Source organism: Papio anubis, chromosome 2, assembly GCF_008728515.1.
Source record: "Papio anubis isolate 15944 chromosome 2, Panubis1.0, whole genome shotgun sequence".
NCBI classification, from domain to species: Eukaryota; Metazoa; Chordata; class Mammalia; order Primates; family Cercopithecidae; genus Papio; species Papio anubis.
The window spans coordinates 111781298-111796098 of NC_044977.1; the positions used below are offsets into that span (position 1 = coordinate 111781298).

At 38.0% G+C, this 14801-nt stretch overlaps 1 long non-coding RNA gene across 3 annotated transcripts in view; it reads left to right on the plus strand.

Annotated features, from left to right (window-relative positions):
- The window catches only part of LOC103882168, a 36238-nt gene extending 30835 nt beyond the window's left edge, over nt 1-5403 (plus strand). The window contains exons 1-3 of one of the 3 annotated variants that reach the window (XR_002520467.2): nt 1076-1740; nt 3930-4049; nt 4298-4337. This is a non-coding gene — a long non-coding RNA (uncharacterized LOC103882168). Of the gene's footprint in view, nt 1-1075; nt 1741-3929 lie in introns of those variants that run through there. The other 2 variants (XR_002520468.2, XR_002520466.2) reach the window with 2 other exon arrangements.
- Nucleotides 5404-14801: the final 9398 nt, after the last annotated feature.

Below are 14801 nucleotides of genomic sequence, written 5' to 3' on the forward strand. Positions count from 1 at the left end.
TGTCATTTTCCTTCTTTCTTTATTACCTCATTTTAATACGCATATTAGCTACAACATCCTAAGAGAGCGTGAGGCATATGTTTCTGAGACCTTACACATCTGAACATTCTTTGTTTACCCCTCACAAGTAATTAATACTGTCTTTGTTTGGGCTATGATAACAAAATACCATAACTGGGTAACTTAAACAATATAAATGTATTTCTCACAGTTCTGGAGGCTGAAAGTCCGAGTGCCAATATGGGAGGTTTCTGGTGATGGCCCTCTTTCTAGCTTACAGAGTGCTGCCTTCTTACTGTGTCCTCATGTGGTGAGGAGAGTAACAGTAAATTTTATGACGTCTCTTCTAGGGACACAAATCCCATAATGGGGATTTACACTCTCATGACCTCTTTTTTTGTTATTGTTATTAGAGTCTTGTTCTGTCACCCAAGCTGAAATACAGTGGCATAATGATAGCTCAAGGTAACCTCAAACTCCTGGGTTCAAGCAATCCCTGCCTCTCAGCCTCTCAAGTAGCTAGGACTATAGGCACATGCCACCATGCCCAACTCTTATTTTTTTTTTTTAGAGATGGGGTCTTGCTGTGTTGTCCAGACTGGTCTCTAACTCCTGGCCTCAAGTGTTCCTCCCATCTTGGCCTTCCAAAGCTTTGGGATTACAGGTGTAAGCCACTGCCATTGGCCCCCACATGGCCTCTAAATGTAATTATCTCCCAAATACACCATCCATCTATACCATCACACTGGGGATTGGGGCTTCAATATATACATTTTGGGGGGTCATAATTCAGTCCATAGCAAATCATTTAGTTGATTATAGAATTAAGATAGAAGTGGGCTGGGTGTGGTACCTCACGCCTGTAATCCCAGTACTTTGCGAGGCTGAGGCAGGCAGATGACCTGAGGTTGGGAGTTCGAGACCAGCCTGACCAACATGGAGAAACCCCATCTCTATAAAAATAGAAAATTAGCCAGGCATGGTGGCACGTACCTGTAATCTCAGCTACTTGGGAGGCTGAGGCAGAAGAATCACTTGAACCCAGGAGGTGGAGGTTGCATTGAGCTGAGATCATGCCATTGCATTCCAGCCTGGGCAACAAGAGTGAAACTCCATCTCAAAAAATAAAAATTAAAATTAAAAATAGAGGTTGTATTCACCCAGAATTTTCAAGACATTGCCTCATTGTTTTCTAGATGCAATGTTGTTGAGAAGTTTCATATCATTCTTGTCCTGGTTTTTTGTATATATTTCTCTTTCTATTCTGGAAGCTTTTAGTATCTCCTTTTTATTCCTGATGTTTTTGTGTTTTGGTCTGGCTCATTTTTTAATACACTGTGCTCAGCAATAGGGAATCCTTTAATGAAGTTGGAGATTTATGTCCTTCAATTCTGGGAAAATCTTTTAATTATTGATATAATTTGGGTATTTGTCTCACCTGAATCTCACATTGAAATGAAAATCTCAAGCGTTGGAGGTGGAGCCTGATGGGAGGTGTTTGGGACATGGATTTCTCATGGCTTGGTGCTGTCCTTGCAATAGTGAGTCCTCATGAGATCTGGTTGTTTAAACATGTGTGGCCTCTCCCCCAACCCACTGTCTCTCTTGCTCCTGCTCTTGCCATGTGACACATCTGCTCCTCCTTTGCCTTCTGCCATGATTATGATTGTAAGCTTCCTGAGGGCTCCCCTGAAGCTGAGCAGATGCCAGCTCCATGCTTCCTGTACTTCCTGAAGAACGGTAAGCCAATTAAACCTCTTTATTTTATAAATTATCCAACCTTGGGTATTTCTTTATAGCAATGCAAGAACAAACTAATCAATTATGTCCCACTTTTATATTCTTTGTTCTTTCTTCTTGAAATTCCAATAATTTGGGTGTTGAACTTCTGGATTAAAGCTCTATTTTTTTTAAGCCATTTTTCTCATATTAATCATCTCTGACTTTTGGACAACTTTTTTCAACTTTACCTGTTAGTACTTCTACTGAATTTTTATCTTGATTGTTGTACTTTGATCACATATATAATCATTTCCTAGAGCTTTTTTTTTTTTTTTTTTGTCTTGTGTGGTGGTTTAGTATGTCCACAAATTTTTTGATGCTCCTATCAAAAAACTTTAGCCTGATAACCCTCTTCTTGCATATGGGCTAGATTAGTAACTTGCTTCTAATGAATTTTTAAAAAAGAGCAAGTGATGGTGTGTGACTTTGGATACTAGGTTATAAAGGACCTTGTGGCTTTCTGATTGCTTTTTCTCTTGATTACTTCCTCTGGAAGAAGCCAGTAACTATGTCATGAGAACCCAGCAGAATCTTACGGAGAGGTCTGTGTAGATAAACTGAGGTATCTTACCAGCAGCCATATAATGAACTATCTTAAAGAGGGTCCTCCAAATCTTTAGAAAACTGCAGCCCCAGATGACAGCTTGACTGCAATTTTATGAGGGACTCTGATTCCAAACTATGGAGCTAAGTTGCTCCCAGATTCTTGACTCGCAGAAACTACATGAGATAATATTTGTTGTAAGCTGCTAGATTTTGAAGTAATTTGTCATGCAGCAATAGGTAACTAGCATGCTTTGCCTCTGAATGTTCTTATAGCATCCTGCTTTTGTTTCATAGATATCCTATTGTCTGTTATTTCACAGGACATGAATAGTCATTATTTGCGTATTTTAAGTTTTCATTTGCTCACTGCATTGTCTAATTCTTTTGGATTTCACTTTTTTTTGTATAGTTGACAAAAAGCCAAAAAGATGGAAAGGGATACAGATTCTGGGAGTGAGGTGTGGGGAGAGGAGGCAAACAAATGTCAAAGTCAGCTACAAAAATCAAGAAAAATAAAGTGGAGTAAATGATAAATATCCTATAAAAGAGAGAATTATGTATATATTCCAGAGCAGGGGCCCTCAACCCCTGGTACCAGTCCGTGGCCTGTTAAGAACCAGGCCACACAGCAGGAGGCAAGTGGTGAGTAAGCAAGTAAAGCTTCATGTGTATTTACAGCTACTCCCTATTGCTCATATTAACACCTGACCTCTGCCTTCTGTCAGCTCAGTGGTAGTGTTAGATTATCATATGAGTACAAACCCTACTGTGAATTCTGCATGCAAGGGATCTAGGCTGCACTGCCCTTATGAGAATCTAATGCCTGATGATCTGTCACTGTCTCCCATCACCCCTAGATGGGACTGTCTAGTTGCAGGAAGGTAAGCTCAGGGTTCCCACTGATTCTACATTATGGTGAGTTGTATAATTATTTCATTATATATTACAATGAAATAATAATAGAAATAAAGTGCACAATAAATGTAATACACTTGAATCACTCCAAAATCATCCCCTACCCTAGTCTGTGGAAAAATTGTCTTCCACAAAACCTGTCCCTGGTGCCAAAAAGGTTGGAAACTGCTGTTCTAGAGGTTTACTTTGCTCACTTATAAATCATGGGAAGCATTAAACATAGTCTGTCAATCTGATTTCATCAACTATCATTGGCACTCACATTTCTTTCTTTCTTTTTTTTTTTTTTTCTTGAGACGGAGTCTCGCTCTGTCACCCAGGCTGGAGTGCAGTGGCATGATCTCAGCTCACTGCAACCTCCACTTCCCAGACTCAAGTGATTCTCCCACCTCAGCCCCCGCAGTAGCTGGGATTACAGGCATGTGCCACCATGCCTAGCTAATTTTTTGTATTTTTAGTAGAGACAGAGTCTCACCATGTTGGCCAGGCAGGTCTCAAACTCCTGGTCTCAAGTGATCTACCCGCCTCAGCCTCCCAAAGTGCTGGGATTACAGGCGTGAGCCACCGCGCCCAGCCTCAAATTTCTTAATTCACATCATCTTTGACAAATACTTCTAATATAAGGCAAGTTAGAAGTACTCGGTAGTGATTATATACTGTTTTACTTGAATTCTCCTGTCCTAAAGCTGTGTGATGGATAAACCAAGAAGTTACAAGACTGTATTTAGAAAACCTACACATTATGTATCTAACAAGTGGACTGAATGTGGAATTAGTTGAAGAGCAGTTTTCAGACAAAGATAAAGGTCAGTAGAATCTTTGTAAACCCCATCACCTACTGACTGTGTCCTTGAGTAAGTTTCTGAAACTTTAAGAGCCTCTTTTGTAAAATGGGGTTTTTTATAGTATCTACCATAAGGTCATTATAACAATTTAATAAGATAAAGTACTTAGCATAGTGCATGGAAAATTGTTAGCCAAATTGTCTTGGAAGGGCTTCTGACTTATTGACAAGTTTTCTTTTCTTTTCTTTCTTTCTTTTCTTTCTTGACAGGTTCTTGCTCTGTCACCCAGGCTGGAGTGCACTGGTGTGATTACAGCTACTGCAGCCTTGACCTGCTGGGTTCAAGTGATCATCCTACCTTGGTCTTCTAAAGTGCTGGGATAACAGGCATGAGCCACTGTACCCAGCCTTTATTGGCCAGTTTCATAAGTCTTATTGATGCTACCACACCCAAAGATATTGGTACCTACATTTATGAGTCATAATCAGACCTCAAACACAGAAGCTTGACTTTCTATAACACACCTAAATCACTGAACAAAATTTTCCAGAAAGCCTACTCTGTAAGAAAAATTGCTGGGTGGTGGCTATACCAAAATATGACATACTGCTGAAAGTCTATTGGAGGAGGCAGTCAAATTTGATATAACATGGAACTATCATTAATATAGGCATTTTCAGAATGTTATGGGAGCCCTGATATACTTATGATGGTCGCTGAAGGCTTGGCAAAAAAGAAAGAACTTGAAAGAGATGATGTGTGTGTTTGTGGCTGTGTGTGTGTGTGTGTGTGTGTGTGTATGTGTGTAGGGTTAGGCATCATACCACATGTAAGAAATAACGTATGCAAACTACAGAGGTATGAGAGTGCATTATTATGATTGGAGACTAGTAAGTAGCGGAGTGTAAAATCTGAGGACCTGCTATGTATCAAAGCTGTGTGGTAAACACAGAGTCTTCAAAGACAAAAATATAGTTTTTGCCTGTACAAAAGCGACAAATTAAGTCTGTACTTACTATCGGAGAATTATAAAATCAGCAGGGGAAATACTCTCATAGCACTTCGTTATAGTCTTTATTTGATAATCTATCAATGTTTCATTTATTTATCAATGTATTTGTTACTTCATCTGTCAATGCATTTGTTTAATAATCTGTCAGTGTTTATTGGATAAAGAAATAATTAATGACAAATCTTGAAAAATGTTCAGGAGTCAGTCAAGATGAAGCTTTATTTCTCTTTCCCAGATACTACTATTGCCTCCAGTGTTTCAATATTTATGTGATACTCATGTGTTTCCTTTTATGTATTTGGCCCTTCTCATTGTTTGCTGCCATCTAGTGTAATGAAATTGATGTTGTCATGTTTTGTTAACTAAAATGATATTCTGTTGGTTTTTGAAGAGTACTGCCCTTCATAATTCATTTAAAAACTTAAGCCATAATCAAAATTTCAGTAAAAGGTGGGAGAGTACCATCATTATGATGGTATTATTCAATAGTGTATAATGATAATTTTGGAGATTAGATTCTATGCATTTCAGCTAAGTAAAAGAACCTGTATAAAATTTGAGAGACAGTAGGTCCAGTAATGGTAATTAATATAATTTTAAAAACTAAATACACTCTGAGGTAATGAAATAGGATGGGGTGCAATTTGAAACACCTTCTGTTCAATATCACTGTGTCCTGAATTCCTGTACTTCATCTGCTCAAAGTTCATTCATCTTTTGCTGACAACGATTTTTTTTTTTTTTTTGAGACGATATCTCGCTCTGTGGCTCATGCTGGAGTGCAGTGGCGCAATCTCAGCTCATTGCAAGCTCCACCTCCCGGGTTCACGCCATTCTCCTGCCTCAGCCTCCTGAGTAACTGGGACTACGGGTGCCCGCCACCATGCGCAGCTAATTTTTTGTATTTTTAGTAGAGACGGGGTTTCACCGTTTTAGCCAGGATGGTCTCGACCTCCTGACCTCGTGATCCACCCACCTCGGCCTCCCAAAGTGCTGGGATTATAGGCGTGAGCCACCGTGGCCGGCTGGCAATGATTTTTAAAATGTAAAAATGAGGTAGATAATATTATTTCTTGATAATTAAAACAACTGGAAGTAAATTAAGGTCAGAAAATATTTAATTTGTTCACTGGCTTTCACTGTTCCTATGGTCTGAATATTTGTGTTCCCCTCAGATTCGTATGTTGAAACGTAATCCCCAATGCAAGAGTGTTAAGGTTGGGGCCTTTAGGAGGTGATTAGGTCAGGAGGGCAAAATCCTCACCGTGATGAATGTGATTGGTGCCATTATAAAAGAGGCCCCAGGGAGCTTGTTTCCTCCTGCAACCACATGAGGACACATAAAAGGCACCATTTATGAGGAAAAAGCCATCACCAGACACCAAATCTGCTGGCACCTTGATCTTAGACTTCCCAACCTCCAGAACTGTGATCAATAAATTGTTTTTGTTGATAAATTACTAAGTCTAAGGTATTTTGTTATAGCAGCCTGGATGGACCAAGACAATTGTCATATACCTATTATAGTGTCATTTTCTCTCTCTCCCTCCCCATTCCCCTTTCTTTTTGCATTCTGTGAAATGGGAAATGTTTTTATTTTTTATTTTTATTTCACTTTTAGAAAACTTGTGGCCTTAAATAAAATGTTGGCTGGGTAGGCCTGCCATGACAACATTACTAGACTTTTCAAAGCAAATATAAAATTAAATTGTTTTTGAAACCAGCATTTGCTGTGATGGAAGAGACTCCAGATGAAGGACTTCCTTCCGTTCTAGACATAGGGCCTCTTAGAATTTCCTCTGAGAGTCATCAAATTAGAAATGGAATGCCTTATTAGAATATTTTATCTTGGTTGGGCACGGTGACTCAGGCCTGTAATCTCCGTGCTTTGGGAGGCCAAGGCGAGAAGATCTCTTGAGGCCAGAGTTTGAGACCAGCCCGGGTAACATAGTGAGACCCTATCGCTACAAAAAATATATGTATTTTTAAATTAACCAGGTCTGGTGGTGCATGCCTATAGTCCTAGCTACTAGGGAGGCTGAGACAGGAGGATTGCTTGAGCCCAGGAGTTTGAGGCTACAGTGAGCTCTTATTATACCACTGAATTCTAGGCTGGCACTGGGGAGCCTGAATTCTAATCCAGGCTGTTTGTTGTAAGTGGTGGTATGACCTTAGTCCAGACACATAGGCCACTCAGGCCTCATTTTCCTGTTTTATACATTCAAGCATTGGGTTTAGGTGTGTTTTTGTTTTTGTTTTCCTTTCCATCTCTAAGATGTAGCTTTTTTTCCCCATGCCATTTACTTTGCAGAGCTTTATTTATACTCCAGATTTGAAGGGAAAGCAAACCTAGATTAGAAAACAATCCCTGAAAAGCAAAGAAAATGTGGGGAAAAGTTGTTGGAGAAGCAAGAAAGGTTAAATCCTTGCCTTCTTTTTTTTAGGTCTATCTGCTCTGCTAAAAGGTAGCAGAATAGTTTCAGGTGTATCTCTCATCCTCCCCTAATTAAAAACTGGTTAGATTCATTCTGAACATGTGTTTCTGTTACTCAAAGGATCCAATACCCAGTATTGGGAAAGATGTAAGTTTACAATAGATAGTTTATCACAGGGAAATGCAAAGCACAGATGAGATAAAATGAAATGGAAAGTACAGTACTGCAGGCGTGTTTAAATATTCAAAACACCACAGGAGATAAAGAATATACTGGCTCCTCACTGAGAAGTTCTAGACTGTGACCATCTTCTTACATTACTTGTGGAAACTGGAGCTCTGGTATATAAACTAATTACTAATTCTCTAGAGTGGTTTATGGAAATTGGTTTTATTGTCTCATAAATAGGATATTAGAAATAATGAACAAATTATTTGGAGAATCTGAAAAAGAAAGAATTTCCCCTTTAAAAGTGAGGCAACTTAATTTCATTTGGAGATGGCAGCAAGGAACCACTTAACCTGATAAAGAAAATTAAAGAGTTATGTGTCAGATTGTGAATTCATCACTGCTGAAAACCTTTCCAGGCGCTTGTATTGTGGGGAAAAATATTCAACCATTTAGTTATGCTTTGTTTTCAATTTTCTTCTTTAAGGCTCCTATAATCAATTTAAAAGCTTGTATATAGCACCAATTGTTCCCCACTATCTCAAAGGCCTCTTTTTAAAAGCATGAAAAATTTTAAGAAAATGCCTACTTTTAGTAATTATATTTTTGTGTTTAGTAATTGGGAGAAGACACAATATATAAAAATCTCCCTGAAGTTAGACCACTTTCGATTAACTGTGCCCAGCATCTCTACATGTTTCAAACATAGTGTATATATTATCTGGTGATACGCTTTCAGACTACAGATAATTTTTGTGTGCCAAAGGATTGGATGATCTCATATATCTCCGCATGACCCAAGGTCCAAAGATAGGTACCTGACTGCTCTAGAATAATGACACTCAACCAGATCAGGGAGAGGAAGACCTGAGATACAAGGTGTTGAGCTTTTGCTCCTATAGTTAGTGTTATGAAAACAGAGGGTATATTGAAGATGTGTTTCTTCCCCTTCAAACATTATCCTGCCATGTCCCCACCATCCTTCAGTACTTCTCTAGGAGCAGGGATTCCTGCACTTAGTAGTTTCATGCACAGTGAACACTTAATAAGACAAAACCAAACAAAAACACATAAATGCTGGGGAGAAGGAATGGGGAAATTGTATGATTAAGAACATCAAACAACCACCACTGACCGTTATAGTCATACTATAAAAAAAGACACATAAAAATTAGAAAGAAGGTAAATCTCAACATAAACAGTCAAATTTAAGTTGAATAAATTTAATGTAATAAAAAATTGAATGCATTGTTCTTTTTCTTGTTTTCTGGCAGAACTGGTGTAAATATATTTATGGACTGGTGATTGGGAATCACTACTTAGAAGATAAAAATATAATCTCCATTTCTAATCACTTATAATTTTGTTGAATATTTTTATTTTTTTTCTATCTAGAACTTACGTTTAAATCTTTTTTAAAAGTTTCAAATAAAACTGTGGTTTCCTCCATGTTGAAGAAAGCTTCAAACTTAGGCGCAACATGCAATGTTTATTTCTTTGCTTCTATTCTGTTATCTTCCTCTGGTTATATTTTGTCATAAAAATTACTTTGCCTCATTCCCCAAAACTATTCGAGGTGGCTTATGGCCTATTGTAGTACAGTTAAATAAACAGAAAATGGAATTAAAATTAAAAAAAGGAAATAAAGCAAAAAAACAATGCTAGGGTAAAAAAATAAATGATGGGAGTCCTGTGTAGATTTTAGAGGTGAGTTTCATATTTGAATCTAGGATCCATAACAGCCAAAAAAAAAGAGCAAAGATGATTGATAAATTATCTATTACCATATAACAAATTACCTCAAAACTTAGCTGCTTAAAACAACAAACATCATCTCTTAGGATCAGGAACCTAGGAGTGGCTTAGCTGGGTGGTTCTGGCTCAGAATTTTTCATGAGGTTGCAGTTAAAATGTCAACAGGGCTGCAGTTATCTGTAGGCTTGACTGGGGTTGAAGGATCCACTTCCAAGATAAGTCATCACATGGCTGTTGGCCAAGGCTACTGACCTTTGCTCCTTGCTGGGCTGGCTATTGCTAGGAGACACCAGTTCCTTACCATGCTTCTGAACAAGGCTGCCTGGCTGTCTGTATAACATGGCAGCTGGATTTACCCAAAGTGAGTGATTTAAGAAAGGTAGAGAGGAAACTATATTGCCTTTTATGATCTAGTCTGGGAAATGGCATACTAACATTTCTGTAGTATTCTTTTGGTCACAGAGACCATCTCCGGTACATTGTGGAAATCAATTAAACAAGAATGTGAATATCAGAAGGCTGGGATCACTGGGGGCCATCTTGGCAGTATATCCACCACAGGGATCAAACTATAAGATACAGTGTTATTAGCTTAAAAAAAAAAAAACTCTTAGGAAAAGGAAAGTTGATTTTTTTTTTATTTCTAGACTGAAGTGGGAAAAACATTTATTTCTTTGAACTGCATAAAGGGGACATTATATGAAATTGTGTACAATGCTCTCAACAATATACCAAAAATAGCTCTAGTAGTGAGTTATATATGTTTTTTTGTTACTCCTTTAATGTAAATTGATGGCATAAAAATGAAATATCACTCAGTGAAAGCACTGATGAAAAATCTACACAATCAAAATTCAAAGTGTTCAGGTGTCCTAGTATGATCCAAGCATAATCTTCAGGGAAATAGAAGTGATGCTTTGCAAATTGTGGTAATTTTACCCCTGGGATTATACATATTAGTGTGCTGGGGGTAATTAAAACCAAAGAATTCACAAGTCTCATCTTTCTGAAATCTATGTTAAGATTTTGGAGGAAAGTCGTGGATTTTTTTTTTTTTGTGGAGGAGACAGTCTCACTTCATTGCTCAGGCTGGAATGCAGTGGCGCGATCTCTGCCCACCGCAGTCTTAACCTCCCTGGACTCTCTGGCTGAGGTGATCCTCCCACCTCAGCCTCCCGAGTAGCTGGGACCACAGGTGCGTGCCACCACTCCTGGCCAATTTTTGTATTTTTTTGTAAAGATGGGGTTTCACCATGTTGCCCAGGTTGGTCTTGAACTCCTGAGCTGAAGTGATCTGCCTTCTTTGGCATCCCAAAGTGCTGGGATTTCAGGCATTAGTCACTGCGCCCGGCTGGTTTTTTTTTTTTTTTTCTTAAACCATTTGTCATATAAATCCATAAGCAAAAGCAGCAGTTATCGTTTGCATTTATACAAATTTCACATTTTATATTTGTTCAATTTTTACATGTTTTTATATTGTTACAAACCAAGAATTGCTAAGAAATTTTGACTTTTATATCATTGGTTATTTGCTCCCCTCCCCACCCGTACACAGTTGGGTACATTATTACTATGAGTCTAGATTATGTAAATGCAATTTCCTTCTCACTGTCCACTCCCTCCAAAGTAGTGCATGCACCAGACCATGTGATTTCTCAGTTACCCTGTAGAGGCTTACATATTCATTATTTTGAAGAATAAGGTTGCATCTTTTCAAATTCCTGTATGTATTTATGTGTTTACTGATAGTTTTGATTATAGAAAACATTTCGTTCTCACAAATCAGTGTAACTAACATAATTTCCCATAAACAAATCTTTCATTTACATATATGAAGCTCTGCTTAGTTTTACTTCCTATGCTAGTGAGTTTTCTTGTAATGCAAATATACCTGAAATTCCGTTTCAAGAGCTATTGTAATGATTCTTTTTGTTATCTTAAAATATTACACATTTTAAATTACGTCTTCGATTATGACAACCCATTGATGGTGGAAAATAAAAATTTCGATGCATAAGCTTAAAACCCATGAATATATAAAATGTTCATACTAAAATAAAATAACCAAAATGATCAAAGATTGTGAACAAGTGGAAGAGTCCCTGAAGATTTCCTCATTAAACTTCCCAGAAAAAAAGTTAGCATTACTCCAACTACAGTAGAATGAGCAGTAGGAGGCAGCAGTAAATGAAAAAAGGGAGAATGTACTCAGATTCTAGGTTATGAGTGGTAGCATATTAACATTAAAATCTTAGTGGCTTAATGCAATGGCTTATTTCTCACTTGCCTATTTGATTATAGATCCGATAGACTCTCCAGGGCAGCTCCCTTCCAAACAGATACTCAGGTATGTAGTCTGCTTTCATATTGTGACGCATTGCAAAACACAGCTTCCATATTTGGAAGATCATGTACTGGCTGTTAAATGCTTTGACTTGGAAATTGCTTACATATTTTCTTTCCCAGCCCAGAATACTAACATTGTGTTTATCTGGCTGCAAGTGTGTAAGAAAATGTGGAGAAGCATATAGATATTTGGTGGGCAGGAGATGCCTCTTCTGTGGATATTTCTCTAAGCACGAATCTTATTGGGGATGTACAAAATAGCTTAAACCTTAGTATGATTTATGGGGACAAACTCTGAGTAACTATATAAAACAACCTCTCTTTCAGTGGTGTTTAAAAACCAACCACACAAATGAAGAAAGTCACTAAAAATTTTCAAACTGAAAAAGAAAAAAACCCATACAATAATTTAAACAAAAAATGATATAATTAAAGCCACCTATAAAATCTGTTTCAGAATCCTTGTGGGTAACGAAGCTACTGACCAGGAGGAGATTTGATGAAGATTTGGAACTGCAGATTTGGCCAAAACATGTTTTGCCTCAAAAATTGGTATTCGAACTGAAACAATGGACCTTTTTGAACTCTATTATTGAAGGACATATTTTCATATGCTCAAAGTGTATCCAAACATGTTACATTGAAGACAAATATTGATCTAGTTTTTCACTGACTTTTGTTTACTACTGTTTGCAATGAGAATACTTGTGAAATTATGTTTATTTGCAAAGTGCAAACAAAAATATTTCAATAAGATACATGAGTTGTTAGTGAACAGAGTAGCAACTTAAAAAAATTAATAAATGGGGCCAAAGTAATCACATGTAAAACTTTGGGAGTGCTTATCTCTTGAATTTATTAGTGAACACTGCTTCCATTATGTATTTAGACTAGTCAAATGCAATGGCGAGAAGTTGGGAAGTAGAAACAGGGGTTCGATTTTTAACTGACTACGAACAAACAATTGATATAACTCACTACCTTCAGATCAGCCTGCTTCATTTTTAGAACATCTCATCTCAAAACCATTTCTCTTTACTTGGTGTGTTTAAAAGGATGGTACGTGATAAATTGTGAATGTTTTCACTGAAAACAATAGCATTGCTTCAATCAAAAGTGAAGTTTGAGCATTGTGTGCAGAAAGTTGATCTTGAAGACTGCAAACTATTTAAATGTGATAAAAAAAATTACAGCTTCAATGGTAAAATGTCACTTTCTTCACTGAAAATGTTTTTGGACAGGTAATCCCAAGATTGACCCCAGACTAGGGAACCTATCAGTCTTCCTTATGTCATTAGTGACTTGTTCTTACAGAATGTCCAATAGTAACTTGAAATTTCTGCTTGCTTTCTATCTTTGTAGCTGCATTCTAAGTCTTTCCTTCATTATTTCTCTTCATAGCTTACAAGGTAGTAAAAACAAACAAGCATACATACATACAAACTTCTTGTCATCTCTGTTCACATATTTTTTGAGACTCCGGGATTTTCAAAATATTGTTACTCCAAGACAGAAGAGAAAATTGACAAGAAACTGAAACTGATACTTGGTAGTAGCTTGCTTCAATCTGATTTTGCAATATTGATACATTCATTGCAAAAGCATCTTATTCATTTGCTTACATGTTTTATCTAATTTAATCTCAATATCCTTTCTGTCAATTTTTATTATTATGCTTATATATTGCAGACATAAAAGCACCTTGTAAGAGCTCTAGAGAGGTTAAATTACTAATAATGAAGCTACCCATTGAGTCCGAGATCTGTACACTGAGAATTCTCTTCAGAGGTGCCCATCTATCTCAAATATGAATTAGTCTGAAACTGTTTCCATCCCTTTTCACTTGATTCAAAATTCTGATTCCTAGGAGAGGTCACTGATTGGACTTAGCTTGGATCATGTCCTCACTCCCTGGCTAGGAGAGGGTGACACCCTGACTGACAGTCATTTTATACTCTGTGTACCAGGGTAGAAATAGTTCTCTAAGGGAAAATCAGAGTACTGTTCCAAAATGATTGCAGAGGCTGATAATCTCTACTATTGGGTCACGTTACCAGCAGTATCAAGAAATGCAGGTAGAAATACTTGGTAGTAGGAAAAAATAGGAATTAGTTTAGTTTTATTCTAACATCCCACTCTCTGCTTCTGAAGAGGTTATATTTATCTGAGTTCTGCATATCCACTAGCTTTCAACAATTCAAACTCTATTTTTTCTTAAGTGAACAGGATGTCATCTGTCTCTATAAAAGCGTGCACACACATGTGTGCATGTATGTGTGTTTTGTGTACTGAGAAAGAGAAGAGAAGAAAAGAGAGAGAGACAAATTGAGTATGCTGTTTGGGAGGTATGAAAATGGAGAGTGGCCCAGAGCAGTGGCTCACACCTGTAATCCCAGCACGTTGGGAGGCTGAGGCAGGCAGATCACTTGAGGTCAGAAGCTTGAGATCAGCCTGGCCAACATGGTGAAACCCCATCTCTACTAAAAATACAAAAATTAGCTGGGCACTGTGACACATACCTGTAATCCCAGCTACTCAGGAGGCTGAGGTGGGAAAATTGCTTGAACCCAGGAGACAGAAGTTGCAACGATCCAAGATCCCTCCACTGCAGTTCAGCCTGGGCAACAGAGCAAGACTCCATCTTAGAAAAAAAGAAATGGAGAGGAATGGGAAGATATGTGCTTTTTTAGAAACAGGTACTAGATGATGGCTGGGTGTGGTGGCTCACGCCTGTAATCCCAGCACTTTGGGAGGCTGAGGCAGGCGGATCGCGAGGTCAGGAGATCAAGACCATCCTGGCTAACACAGTGAAACCCCATCTCTACTAAAAATACAAAAAATTAGCCGGGCATGGTGGCATGCCCTTGTAGTTCCAGCTACTCAGGAGGCTAAGGCAGGGGAATTGCTTGAATCCAGAAGGTGGAGGTTGCAGTGAGCCGAGATTGTGCCACTGCACTCAGTCTGGGCGACAGAGCGAGACTCTATCTGAAAAGAAAAAGAAAAAGAAAAAGAAAAAAGAAACATACTAGATTAAGTTAATCTGCTTTGGCATGATGT